This window comes from Phyllobates terribilis, unplaced genomic scaffold (assembly GCF_046119375.1).
Source record: "Phyllobates terribilis strain yellow unplaced genomic scaffold, ASM4611937v1 Scaffold_4__5_contigs__length_816908805, whole genome shotgun sequence".
NCBI classification, from domain to species: domain Eukaryota; kingdom Metazoa; phylum Chordata; class Amphibia; order Anura; family Dendrobatidae; genus Phyllobates; species Phyllobates terribilis.
The window spans coordinates 674072692-674085934 of NW_027362764.1; the positions used below are offsets into that span (position 1 = coordinate 674072692).

The 13243-nt window shown below is 49.0% G+C and overlaps 3 pseudogenes; all 3 read left to right on the top strand.

Moving 5' to 3' along the window:
• The first annotated feature begins 6234 nt into the window (after positions 1-6234).
• LOC141269951 (5S ribosomal RNA) lies at positions 6235-6343 on the top strand (annotated as a pseudogene).
• A 621-nt stretch (positions 6344-6964) lies between these two features.
• On the top strand, positions 6965-7084 carry LOC141268000 (5S ribosomal RNA; annotated as a pseudogene).
• Positions 7085-7740: 656 nt separating this feature from the next.
• LOC141268777 (5S ribosomal RNA) lies at positions 7741-7859 on the top strand (annotated as a pseudogene).
• Positions 7860-13243: the final 5384 nt, after the last annotated feature.

The following is a 13243-nucleotide window of genomic DNA, read 5'->3' on the forward strand; positions in this document are numbered from 1 at the left end:
CTCTACTTCCTCCACCTCCTCTTGTGCCACCACCTGACTCCGAATTCTGTTTAACATGTGCTCCAGCATGTAAATCACCGGAATAGTCATGCTGATAATAGCATCGTCAGCACTAAACATCTTCGTCGCCATTTCAAAACTGTGCAGAAGGGTGCATAGGTCCCTGATCTGAGACCACTCCTCCAGCGTGATTTGCCCCACCTCTGAATCTCGTTGGCCCAGGCTATACGTCAGAACGTATTGCACCAGGGCTTGTCGGTGCTGCCACAGTCGCTGCAACATGTGCAGAGTTGAATTCCACCGGGTAAGCACATTGCATTTTAGCCGGTGAAGTGGCAGGCCCAACGACTTCTGTAGAGATGTAAGTCGCTGAGCTGCGGGATGCGAATGGCGGAAGTGAGCACACAGCGACCGTGCCCTCTGCAGAAGGCCATCTAGTCTGGGATAGTGGGCTAAAAATTGCTGGACAACCAGGTTCAACACGTGAGCCATACAAGGCACGTGTGTGACATTGCCCCGGCGAAGGGCCGCACCCAGGTTTGCAGCATTGTCGCACACGGCCTTCCCTGGTTTCAGGTCCAGTGGAGACAACCATTCATGAAATTGGTTCTCCAGAGCTGACCACAACTCCTCAGCTGTGTGACTCACATTTCCCAGACATTTCAATGTAAAAACCGCCTGATGACGTTGAGCCCTACTGCCAGCATAGTAAGGAGGTGTGCAGGATCCCTTCTGCGCAGTTAGAAAGCTTGTGGCATGACCAGACAGGCTTTGGGTGCAGGTGGAAGACCGAGAGGAGGTTGAGGAGGCAGAAGCAGTGGAGGAACTTTGACATAAAGAGGATTGACGCACAACTCGTGGGGACGGCAAGACTTGGACAGCAGCCCCTTGTTCTGCTGTCACCATAGTTACCCAGTGCCCAGTCAGCGACATGTAACGCCCCTGTCCATGCCTACTCGTCCAAGTGTCTGTGGTGAAATGCACGCTGTCACCCACAGAGTTTCTCAAAGAAGCGGTGATGTTATGTGCGACATGCTGGTGGAGCGCAGGCACACCTTTCTTTGAGAAGTAGTGCCAACTGGGCATCTGGTACTGGGGCACTGCGACGGACATAAGGTCTCGAAAATCCTCTGTGTCCACCAGGCGGAAAGGCAGCATTTCTGTAGCCAAGAGCTTGCAGATGGTGAAATTCAACCTCTTAGCTTTCTCATGGCTAGGAGGAAATGGTCTTTTACTTGTCCACATCTGAGGGACCGAGGGCTGGCTATTGTGCTTAGACGGGGTTGATAAGGGTGTCCCCGGCAAACTGCCGGTCTGTGAGGAAGATGCAGGCGGACATGTTAGGTTGCCTTGATCCAAAGGTGGTGCTATCGATGTCGGACAGCGCTCAACACCAGCTGGTGTTACCACCTCCAAAGAAAATGATGACCTGCCAATCACGCTGGCTGTTGCGGGTAAAGAGGTGGCAGGTCTGCGCCCCAAAACAGGTGTGACTGCTGTCCCCCCAGTCACAGAGGATGAAGAGGCCGCGGATGCACAAGATATGGCAGACGGTGGTTGGCCCGGCCGGCTAGGCCGCATTGTAGCACACTGAGCTTCCCACTGCAACTTATGCTTCATGTCCATGTGCCGGTTCATGCATGAAGTACTCAAACTATGTATTTTTTGGCCTCTACTTAGCTTTTGCTGACAAATGTTACAGATAACACGAGTTGGGTCATCTTTATCGATCTGAAAAAATGCCCAGGCTATGCAAGGCTTAGCACCCATGCGACCTGAAGAGCCACCACGACTTGTGGTGAGAGGCAGAGTTGTGTTTGAGGATGCAGTTGTTGACGTGCTTCCAGTACTACGTCTCTGTCCAGGAAGGCGCAACCTGACCTCGTCGTCACTAGCATCTTCCTCCACCTCCTCTGCTGACCTCATCTCTTGGCTGACTGTGGGTTGACAGTAAGTGGGATCTCCGACCTCATCATCATCACCCTGTGCGTTATCACACCCGTCGTCCTCAGAGCCAACCTGTTCCTGCCCTGACAAAAAACTAAAGTTGTCGCTCCAATCAGGTATTTGAGTCTTATCATCGTCTTCCTCATTGTCTCCACCAACAGGAGTTACAGTTTGGGAATGAGGGTCTACATTATGGTCAGAACCTTCTGCGTCTGGTCCTGGATCCGACTCATAAAGATTCTGGGCATCAGTGCAGATCATTTCCTCGTCTGGATTCACAGAAGCGCTGGAGTCGACCTCTGATTCCCAGGCTATAGTATGAGTAAACAGCTCTGCAGACTCAACCATCTGTTCTACCTCATACTCAGACGGGCAGCTGGAGATTTGGGAGCTGTGAGGAAGCAAGTGCGATTTGGGTGACACCTTTGAGGACTGGAGTATTTGTGATGTTGAAGTTGATGTGGAGGAGAGCCCACTTAAAGGAGCACTTGATATCCGTTGAAGCACCTGCTGTTTTTGTGCCTCATCTGGAATTTGTAGCGATTGGCGTGGCCGTAAGAAAGGGATCTTATCACATTGTCCGCTAAAAGAAGTAGACATTTTAGTTTGGCTGGAAGATGGTCTTTCTTCTGCAGATGTTACTGTTGCTTTAACACCTACCCCACGGACACAACCTTTTTTCCCCTTCCCAACACGCCTATTCCCCTTTCCACCAGCAGCAGGCATTTTTCCACTCATTTTGGTGGTTAACTAATTCACAACTCTGGAGTTGTTTGCACAAAAAAACAATGGATGGTAACCGAGCAGAGCTGAGTGGCCAAACTGTGGTATTAGGCCAAAACTATTGGCTGGGTTAGATGCAGAAAAAAATTATTTTGAATTTGCAACCTGATGGAGGTCAGTATAGATGGATTAATAGAACAAGACCCACACACAGCTAGAAGCCCAATATTTTTTCAGAGGTAGATGCAGGAAAAAAATATATTCAGTTTGCAACCTGATGGAGGTCAGTATAGATGGACTAATACAACAAGTCCCACACACAGCTAGAAGCCCAAATATTTTTTCAGAGGTACTGTAGATGCAGATAAAAATAAGTTTTAATTTGCAACCTGATGGAGGTCAGTATAGATGGACTAATAGAGAAAGTCCGACACACTACTAGAAGGCCAAATATTTTTTCAGAGGTAGATGCAGAAAAAAATATATTCAGTTTGCAACCTGATGGAGGTCAGTATAGATGGACTAATAGAGAGAGTCCGACACACTACTAGAAGGCCAAATATTTTTTCAGATCTAGATGTAGAAAAAAATTATATTCAGTTTGCAACCTGATGGAGGTCAGTATAGATGGATTAATAGAACAAGACCCACACACAGCTAGAAGCCCAATATTTTTTCAGAGGTAGATGCAGAAAAAAATATATTCAGTTTGCAACCTGATGGAGGTCAGTATAGATGGACTAATACAACAAGTCCCACACACAGCTAGAAGCCCAAATATATTTTCAGAGGTACTGTAGAAGCAGATAAAAATTAGTTTTAATTTGCAACCTGATGGAGGTCAGTATAGATGGACTAATAGAGAAAGTCCGACACACTACTAGAAGGCCAAATATTTTTTCAGAGCTAGATGCAGAAAAAAATTATATTCAGTTTGCAACCTGATGGAGGTCAGTATAGATGGATTAATAGAACAAGACCCACACACAGCTAGAAGCCCAATATTTTTTCAGAGGTAGATGCAGAAAAAAATATATTGTTTGCAACCTGATGGAGGTCAGTATAGATGGACTAATACAACAAGTCCCACACACAGCTAGAAGCCCAATATTTTTTCAGAGGTAGATGCAGAAAAAAATATATTCAGTTTGCAACCTGATGGAGGTCAGTATAGATGGACCAATACAACAAGTCCCACACACAGCTAGAAGCCCAAATATTTTTTCAGAGGTACTGTAGATGCAGATAAAAATTAGTTTTAATTTGCAATCTGATGGAGGTCAGTATAGATGGACTAATAGAGAAAGTCCGACACACTACTAGAAGGCCAAATATTTTTTCAGAGCTAGATGCAGAAAAAAATTATATTCAGTTTGCAACCTGATGGAGGTCAGTATAGATGGACTAATAGAGAAAGTCCGACACACTACTAGAAGGCCAAATATTTTTCAGAGCTAGATGCAGAAAAAAATTATATTCAGTTTGCAACCTGATGGAGGTCAGTATAGATGGATTAATAGAACAAGACCCACACACAGCTAGAAGCCCAATATTTTTTCAGAGGTAGATGCTGAAAAAAATATATTCAGTTTGCAACCTGATGGAGGTCAGTATAGATGGACTAATACAACAAGTCCCACACACAGCTAGAAGCCCAATATTTTTTCAGAGGTAGATGTAGAAAAAAATATATTCAGTTTGCAACCTGATGGAGGTCAGTATAGATGGACTAATACAACAAGTCCCACACACAGGTAGAAGCCCAAATATTTTTTCAGAGGTACTGTAGATGCAGATAAAAATTAGTTTTAATTTGAAACCTGATGGAGGTCAGTATAGATTGACTAATAGAATGATGCTATGCCCAAAAGATTTTACTTCACTAGGTGCAGTAAAAAAATTGGTATTCTATACACAGGTGGTATATCTTGCAACACAGATAGGCTACTCCACTGACTAACACACTCTGCAATAGGTCAAAAAGGATTAGCTTTGCTAGATTCAGCCAAATGCTGTGAAAAAAGCTTGCACAGCACTGGCACAGACCTGCCTGGCAAAAACTGATAGGAACTGATGTAACCTAGTCCTGAAAAGGACTCCAATTACAATTAGTCTTTACTCCCACAACCTATCTATTTAAGAGCACAGACCTCCCTGATAAAAGTCGTAGGAAATGCTGTAATCTAGTCCTTAAAAGGACTGTAATCACAACTATTCCCTACTCCCAAGCTATCTGTATAATTGTGCGAAAATTGGCTTGAAATTAACAAGGTATAGCGCACACAGCAACAGCGGTGCCGTCTAACACGCAGCTGCAGCAGTGAGAAAATGGTGGCGACGGGGAAAATGGCTTGGTCTTATAGGGCAAGGACATGTGACATACACTGCCAATGACACATGCCCTTGCTTGTGTGAAAAAAAGCACTTCGCTCCGTGTGTGCGCTGCTGATAGGCTGACAGATTGCACCTCCCCACTGCAAATGCGGGAAAGAGAAAAAAAAATGGAGATCTTCATTGTTCCTGCAGAGATCCATCCCCTGCCCCTCCCCCCACCCCGCTGTACACTCAAACTGCGTATTAACATTAATTTTCATCATTACTGAGAAAAAATCCAGTTATGATTTTGGTGCACGAACAGTTATCGAACATAACCTCGAACAGCCGAATTTTTCTCAAATTGTTCGTGTTCGCCGAACGGCTCGAACACCGCCCAAAACAGCTCGAATTTGAGATTGGCGAACAGTTCGAGTAGAACAACGCTCATCTCTAGCCTTCACGCAGGCCTGACACCGAGCTCCTTGCCACGGCTAGGAGTGATTATTGACTCCGCAGCTTGCCGTGTGGAAATGATGGCGTTAAAAGCACCAGGGGCCGTGAAGAGGACAGGCTTTCAGGAGGTGCCCAGGGAAGGTTTTGGATGCCGGCCGCCTAGCGAGGGCCAGCAGAAGTAATATGTTTCTCTGCAAAGATGCTTGTGTAACCAAGCCAGACGGCTGACAAAGAGCTAACCTCAGTGCAAGGAAGGTGCGGAAGGAATTGGGGAGAGGGGGGGTGATTCCTGCTAGGGCCCTGAAATCATAAAACAGGCAGGAGAGTCTGACGCATGGTGACGGAGAGGTTGTAGAGGCAGATAGGGGGTGTTGTCACGTGCGAGCACGTGTGCATGCTGGCTTGTGTGTGAGAGTGCGTTTAATAGGTGTGGCGCGCTGCAGACAGTCAAAGGGATTGTTCCCTTTCATTAAAAGTTAATCCCCAGCTGTAGGCTATTAGAAAGCAACTAACCGTGCTCTACTCACCCTACCCGGGTCTACCGGTGAGTCTCGCCTCTGCTCCCGGCCTGTGGCATTGGCCGTGAAGCTGACGTTCCGTCGACAGCGCTGCAGCCGATCACTGAGCTCAGCGGCTCTGAGTGGGGCGTTCTGTCTACAAGACCTTTTAAGGAAGCCAGCAAAAAAATTGAAGAGAAGGGAAAGCACAAAAGGACCTGGTCTTGCTGAACACTGGAAAGGGCATCCGGCAGCCAGACTTCAAAGTAGAAAAGCAGCAAGTGTGAGGCTTGTCCCTGCCTACGGCTATACCACCCTGAACACATGTGATCTCAGAAGCAAAGCAGGGCCAGGCCTGGTTAGTACTTGGATGGGAGACTACCAGGGAATACCAGGTGCTGTAGGCTTTTGCTTTTTCCTTCCTTCCACCAGCAGGGGGCACTCTCTTTTATGCCTTTTTTCCATTCCCTTTCACAAGTGCACACATTCATTCTCTTTTCTTTTTTTCATTTGCTTTCTCTCTTGCGCTATTTCATCTCTGCAAAATACCAGCATCCTTCTGATCACCGTGGGCCTCCAGCATTGTTGCTTATTTACTTTTAATACTAGGCTCCTTTTCACCAGGACCAGCGTCTCCCAAGTGGCTGGACGCAACCACCGGTAACCCCAAGTAGAAGACCTTTGCAGGCAACACGACCCTCCCCCCTGAAGAGCAGCTCAAAGTCACTGGCAACCATCTCACCCTCTTCCTTCATTCACCCCTGGACGTCTCGCTCCACCCCCAAGTTACGGGTCCAGCTTGCTCTTTCTGTCACATTACCACGATGAAGGGTTTAGCCTGCAGGAGACCCTGCGCCGAGACATTTTGGAAGACACCTTATGCGGCGGGTGAATCACTGCTAAACAAACCACACCTGTATGGACAGCACAGCCTTTGCATGGACCCTTCGGAGCCCGCCCTGTCACGGCCAGATTGCTCGCCACCAAGCGATCCTGAGAAAGGCTGGCCGGGCGATGGATCGAGCAGCGTCTACTGGCCATACCACCTTGGATACGCCTGATCTCGTCTGATCTCGGAAGCAAAGCAGGGCTGGGCTCAGACAGTACTTGAATGGGAGACCTCCTGGGAACACCGGGTGCTGTAGACCATTTTGATGACGTTTTGCCCTACTGCCCAGCTCGGCTAGCATGGAACGGCGCCTTGCCAGACACCGACCTTAAGTAACTTAAATGATGGAAGCCCCAAGGCCTTTGAGCCAGTTGGCAGCTAAGTACGCTACCCCGCCGCCTTCACGCAGGCCTGACACCGAGCTCCTTGCCACGGCTAGGAGTGCTTATTGACTCCGCAGCACGCTGTGTGGAAATGATGGCGTTAAAAGCACCCGGGGCCGTGAAGGGGCCAGGCTTTCAGCAGGTTCCCAGGGAAGGTTTTGGATGCCGGCCGCCTAGCAAGGGCCAGCAGAAGTAACATGTATCTCTACAAAGAAGCTTGTGTAACCAAGCCAGACGGCTGCCAAAGAGCTAATCTCAGTGCAAGGAAGGCAAGGAAGGTGCGGAAGGAATTGGGGGGGGTGGGGTGATTCCTGATAGGGCCCTGAGATCAAAAAACAGGCAGGAGAGTCTGATGCATGGTGACGGAGAGGTTGTAGGGGCAGATAGGGGGTGTTGTCACGTGCGAGCACGTGTGTATGCTGGCTTGTGTGTGAGAGTGCGCTTCCTAGGTGTGGTGCGCTGCAGACAGTCAAAGGGATTGTTCCCTTTCATTAAAAGTTAATCCCTGGCTGCAGCCTATTAGAAAGCAACTAACTGCGCTCTTCTCACCCTGAACATGCCCAATCTCGTCTGATCTTGAAAACTAAGCAGGGTTGGGCCTGGTTAGTACTTGGATGGGAGACCACCTGGGAATACCAGGTGCTGTAGGCTTTTGCTTTTTCCTTCCTTCCACCAGCAGGTGGCACTCTCTTCTATGCCTTTTTTCCATTCCCTTTCACAAGTGCACACTTTCATTCTCTTTTCTTTTTTTCATTTGCTTTCTCTCTTGCGCTATTTCATCTCTGCAAAATACCAGCATCCTTCTGATCACCGTGGGCCTCCAGCATTGTTGCTTCTTAACTTTTAATGCTAGGCTCCTTTTCACCAGGACCAGCGTCTCCCGCGTTGCTGGAGGCAACCACCGGTAACCCCAAGCAGAAGACCTTTGCAGGCAACACAGCTAGGAGTGCTTATTGACTCCGCAGCTCGCCGTGAGGAAATGATGGCGTTAAAAGCACCCGGGGCCGTGAAGGGGCCAGGCTTTCAGCAGGTGCCCAGGGAAGGTTTTGGATGCCGGCCGCCTAGCGAGGGCCAGCAGAAGTAACATGTTTCTCTGCAAAGAAGCTTTTGTAACCAAGCCAGACGGCTGACAAAGAGCTAACCTTAGTGCAAGGAAGGTGTGGAAGGAATTGGGGAGGGGAGGGGGTGATTCCTGCTAGGGCCCTGAAATCATAAAACAGGCAGGAGAGTCTGACGCATGGTGACGGAGAGGTTGTAGGGGCAGATAGGGGGTGTTGTCACGTGCGAGCACGTGTGCATGCTGACTTTTGTGTAAGAGTGCTCTTCCTAGGTGTGGTGCGCTGCAGACAGTCAAAGGGATTGTTCACTTTCATTAAAAGTTAATCCCTGGCTGCAGGCTATTAGAAAGCAACTAACCGCGCTCTACTCAACCTACCCGGGTCTACCGGTGTGTCTCGCCTCTGCTCCCGGCCTGTGGCATTGGCCGTGAAGCTGACGTTCCGTCTACAGCGCTGCAGCCGATCAGTGAGCTCAGCGGCTCTGAGTGGGGCGTTGTGTCTACAACACCTTTTAAGGAAGCCAGCAAAAAAATTGAAGAGAAGGGAAAGCACAAAAGGACCTGGTCTTGCTGAGCACTGGAAAGGGCAGCCGGCAGCCAGACGTCAAAGTAGAAAAGCAGCAAGTGAGAGGCTTGTCTCTGCCTACGGCCACACCACCCTGAACATGCCTGATCTCATCTGATCTTGGAAGCTAAGCAGGGTTGGGACTGGTTAGTACTTGGATGGGAGACTGTAAAATAAAACTCTTCCTGTATTATTTTTTTCTACTGAGGACTTCTCAAAGTATCAATATCACGATATTCTTATAAAAAAATGTATCTATTTATTCTTGGATTGTCCATTAAAAAGAATCAGATTGCAGCAGGTACATACAATAATTAGTTATAAAGTAATTGTCCATTTGTCCATAATTAGCTTAATTGTTTAGATTCACCCATCTTTCCTTGGATCCTGGCTGGTAAATCATGTCTTTGTCCAGCATGTGTCCAGGCCTACATGTCATCTGCTTCTCAGCATGAAGATTCTGTGTCTTGTGGGGTAAGCAGAGCAAGAGAGCCCCCTCTTTCTGTACCATGTTCTTTTATAGCCAGTCATATGGACACCTGTTCTACATATGGTAGTGAACCAAAAATACACACACAAATAGCGCATGTCAACTAGACACGATGGCTGAGGCATAGAACTCAGAAAAATGATTATCGATTAACATTCCAAATGAATATCCATAATTAACCATTTAACATTTCCCCCTTTTTGAGAATAAAAGGACTTTAACTGAAAATTCTCAAAAGAAGATACATTCATCAATCATTTTTTCTTTCCTTCTTCCTTGGCAATATCATTAAATTTCCATAATAATAATAATAGTAATAATAGTATCAATATCGGATTATTGTTATATAATGATGTGAATTCATGTTATGGTAAGCCGTGACTAATATTCATTTAATATGTATAATTATACTTCCCTATATCTAAATTGAAGCAATCGCGGGTTCAATCGTCATCATCTGATGTCATCGGGTCGTTGTCTTGTCTTCTTCTTGGTTCTTTTATAACACAGTCTTTAGATGAAAACTCCTTTGAAATAAATTACAGCATGTAGATATTGTACAGTCCATAATTGTGCTCATTATTGTTCAGTCCATAAACTGTACTCTTTATTAGAAAGATCATGTGTGTCAGTTGATAAGAAAACAAAGTCCATGGATGAAATGTAGCTTTAATATCTGTGCAGTGTCACCTGGACTTACGTTGGATCGTCTTTGGAATCTTCGGTGTGTCCGCACTGGTCTCGTGTCACTTTTGGAACAGATGTGACGTCTTTGGTCAGTAAAGCAAGGGTTAACTTGACACTTTCCTGCTGTAACGGGTCTGGGAGGCGGAACCTCTGAGCTACTATACAAGGGGGCGGTCCTTGTAAGGGAGCGGGTGGCGACCAGGCAGGCAGTCACAGCAGGTGACCAGGACAGTCTCTAGAAGAACGGGCAGGAGGTCACGGCAAGTGACCGGGGCAGTCTCTGGATGAACGGGCAGATGGTCACGGCAAGTGACCGGGGCAGTCTCTGGGTGAACGGGCAGATGGTCACGGCAAGTGACCGGGGCAGTCTCAGGGTGAACGGGCAGATGGTCACGGCAAGTGACCGGGGCAGTCTCTGGGTAAAGGGTTGGTACAACCTGTGGTGGCTGATGGTAGACGTGAGCTCCCAGGTGAGCAGGCGAGAGTCTCTGGATAAACGGGTGGTCACAGCATGTGACAGCGGAGCCTCCAGGAAGACCAACAGACAGGCGGCAGATGAGCGCTTCCAGGTGAGCGGGCAGGAGTCACTGGACAGGCAGGTGGTCACAGCACGTGACGGCAGAGCCTCCAGGTAGACTAGCAGGCAGGTAGCAGATGTGCGCTCCCAGGTGAGCGGGCAAGCTGGTCCATAGACAGACTGACAAGAGTTGGAAGGCAGACCGTCGGACCTCAGGCAAGCAGGCAGGTAGTTGATGTGCGCTCCCAGGTGAGCGGGCAAGCTAGTCCTTAGACAGACTGACAGGAGTAGTAAGGCAGACCGTCGGACCTCAGGCTAGCAGGCAGGTAGCAGAATGTCAGGCAGGAATAAGACAGCAAGCTGGCAGGAATCTGGCAGGTATCTGGCAGGTAACTGGCAACGGGACCTGAGGGCTGAAGCAGAGTAGTGAACAGTGCAACAACATTGCTCGGGCACCTCCATTTTGGAGGAGGTGCCTTATATATGGTGAAGTCCTCCGGCCATTGGCAGGGGACTCCTTAGGACGGCGCGCGCGGCCCCTTTAAGAGGGAGGGACCGCGCGCGCGCCCTAAGCACAGTGGCCGGGAAGGAGCGCGCGCTGCCAGTAGAGCGGGAGGAGAACGCCGGGCTCGGAGCAGAGTGATGAGGGGAACAGCGTCCCTGCCTAGCAGAGGGCAGGGACACCAACGCTACAGTACCCCCCCTTTAGGCCCCCCCTTTTTTAGGCCAGACAGAAATTTAGCAAGGATGAGAGGGGCATGGATGTTCTCCCGGGGCTCCCACGTTCTCTCTTCAGGACCAAACCCCTTCCAATCTACTAGAAAAAAGGTCTTCCCTCTTACCCTTTTGGTGGCCAGAATGTTCTCTACCTCAAATTCGTTTTCAGCGGAAACCGGAGCAGGAGGCGTGCCTGTAGACTTGGAAAAAGAGTTAAGTACCACAGGTTTGAGGAGAGATACATGGAAGGAGTTAGGGATCCGCAAGTTGGCCGGGAGTTTCAATTTATAGGCCACCGGGTTGATCTGACTGATGATTTCCAGAGGACCGATGAACCGAGGCCCTAACTTATAGGAAGGAATCTTGAGCCGGACATACTTGGACGAGAGCCAGACCTTATCCCCTGGACGGAATTGAGGAGGATCCAGACGTTTTTTGTCAGCATGTCTTTTCATACGCTCGGATGACAGAAGGAGTGCGGACCGGGTACTCTCCCATGTGGAGGAAAATTTGTTAACAAGAGATTCCGCAGCCGGATTGTCCACCGAGGTGGAGACGGGAAACGGGATCCGAGGATGCTGACCGAAGACGACAAAAAACGGGGATTTGGAGGAAGATTCGCTCTCGTGATTGTTGTACGAGAATTCGGCCCATGGCAGGAGATCCACCCAGTCAGAATGGTGGGCATTAACGAAGTGCCGGAGGTAACTGGTCAGGATCTGATTGATCCGCTCCACTTGACCATTAGACTGTGGGTGGTAAGCGGAGGAGAAGTCCAGGGTGACGTCTAGCAATTTACAAGTGGCTCTCCAGAAACGAGAAGTGAACTGTACCCCACGATCCGACACGATGTGACGGGGCAGGCCATGAAGACGGAAGATGTGGCGGATAAAGTCTTTAGCCAGCTCGGGTGCAGACGGGAGGCCTGGCAGGGGAATGAAGTGAGCCATCTTGGAAAAGCGGTCAGCGACCACCCAAATGACCGTACAACCGGCAGAGACGGGAAGATCAGTTATGAAGTCCATCGCTATATGCTGCCAGGGGGCAGCAGGTACTGGCAGAGGAAGAAGGCGACCGGCTGGCAGGTGTCTCGGAACTTTGTTGCGGGCACAGGACACATAGGCAGAAACAAAGTCTATTACATCCTTGCGCAGGTTAGGCCACCAGTAGTGCCGGGAAATAAGCTGGAGGGTCTTTTTCTGACCGGCGTGGCCAGCTAGTTTAGACGAATGACCCCAGTGTAGGATCTTCTCCCGATCAGGTACCGATACGAACGTCTTACCGGGAGGGAGACGATTTAGACTCACGGGAGCCACCTGCATTACTCTGGCGGGATCGATGATATGTTTAGGTTCTTCCTCGAGATCAGATACCAGAAAGGATCGGGACAAGGCGTCTGCTTTGATGTTCTTGTCAGCCGGGCGAAAATGTAGAACAAAATCAAAGCGAGCAAAAAACAAGGACCACCGGGCTTGGCGCGGATTAAGCCTCTGGGCATGCTGGAGATAAGCCAAGTTCTTGTGGTCAGTGTAAATTATTACCGGATGAAGAGCCCCCTCGAGTAGGTAACGCCACTCCTCCAATGCCAGCTTGATGGCCAATAACTCTCGGTCTCCTATGGAATAATTGCGCTCAGAAGAGGAGAAGAGTTTGGAGAAGAAGCCGCAAGTTACCATCCTCCCGGAAGAAGATTTTTGAGTAAGTACAGCTCCGGCTCCAGAGGAGGAGGCGTCAACCTCCAGAAAGAACTGCTTGTTGCCGTCCGGACGATGCAGCACCGGGGCAGAAGAGAAGGCCTGTTTTAAGGAAAGAAAGGCCTCCTCTGCTTCGGGCGGCCACTCTTTGGGATTAGTACCCTTATGGGTGAGCGCAAAAATTGGGGCAGTCCGGGAAGAGAAGTGCAGTATGAAGAGGCGGTAGTAGTTGGCGAAGCCCAGGAACCGCTGAATGGCCTTCAACCCCTCCGGTCGGGGCCATTTCTCAATGGCAGACAGTTTCTCTG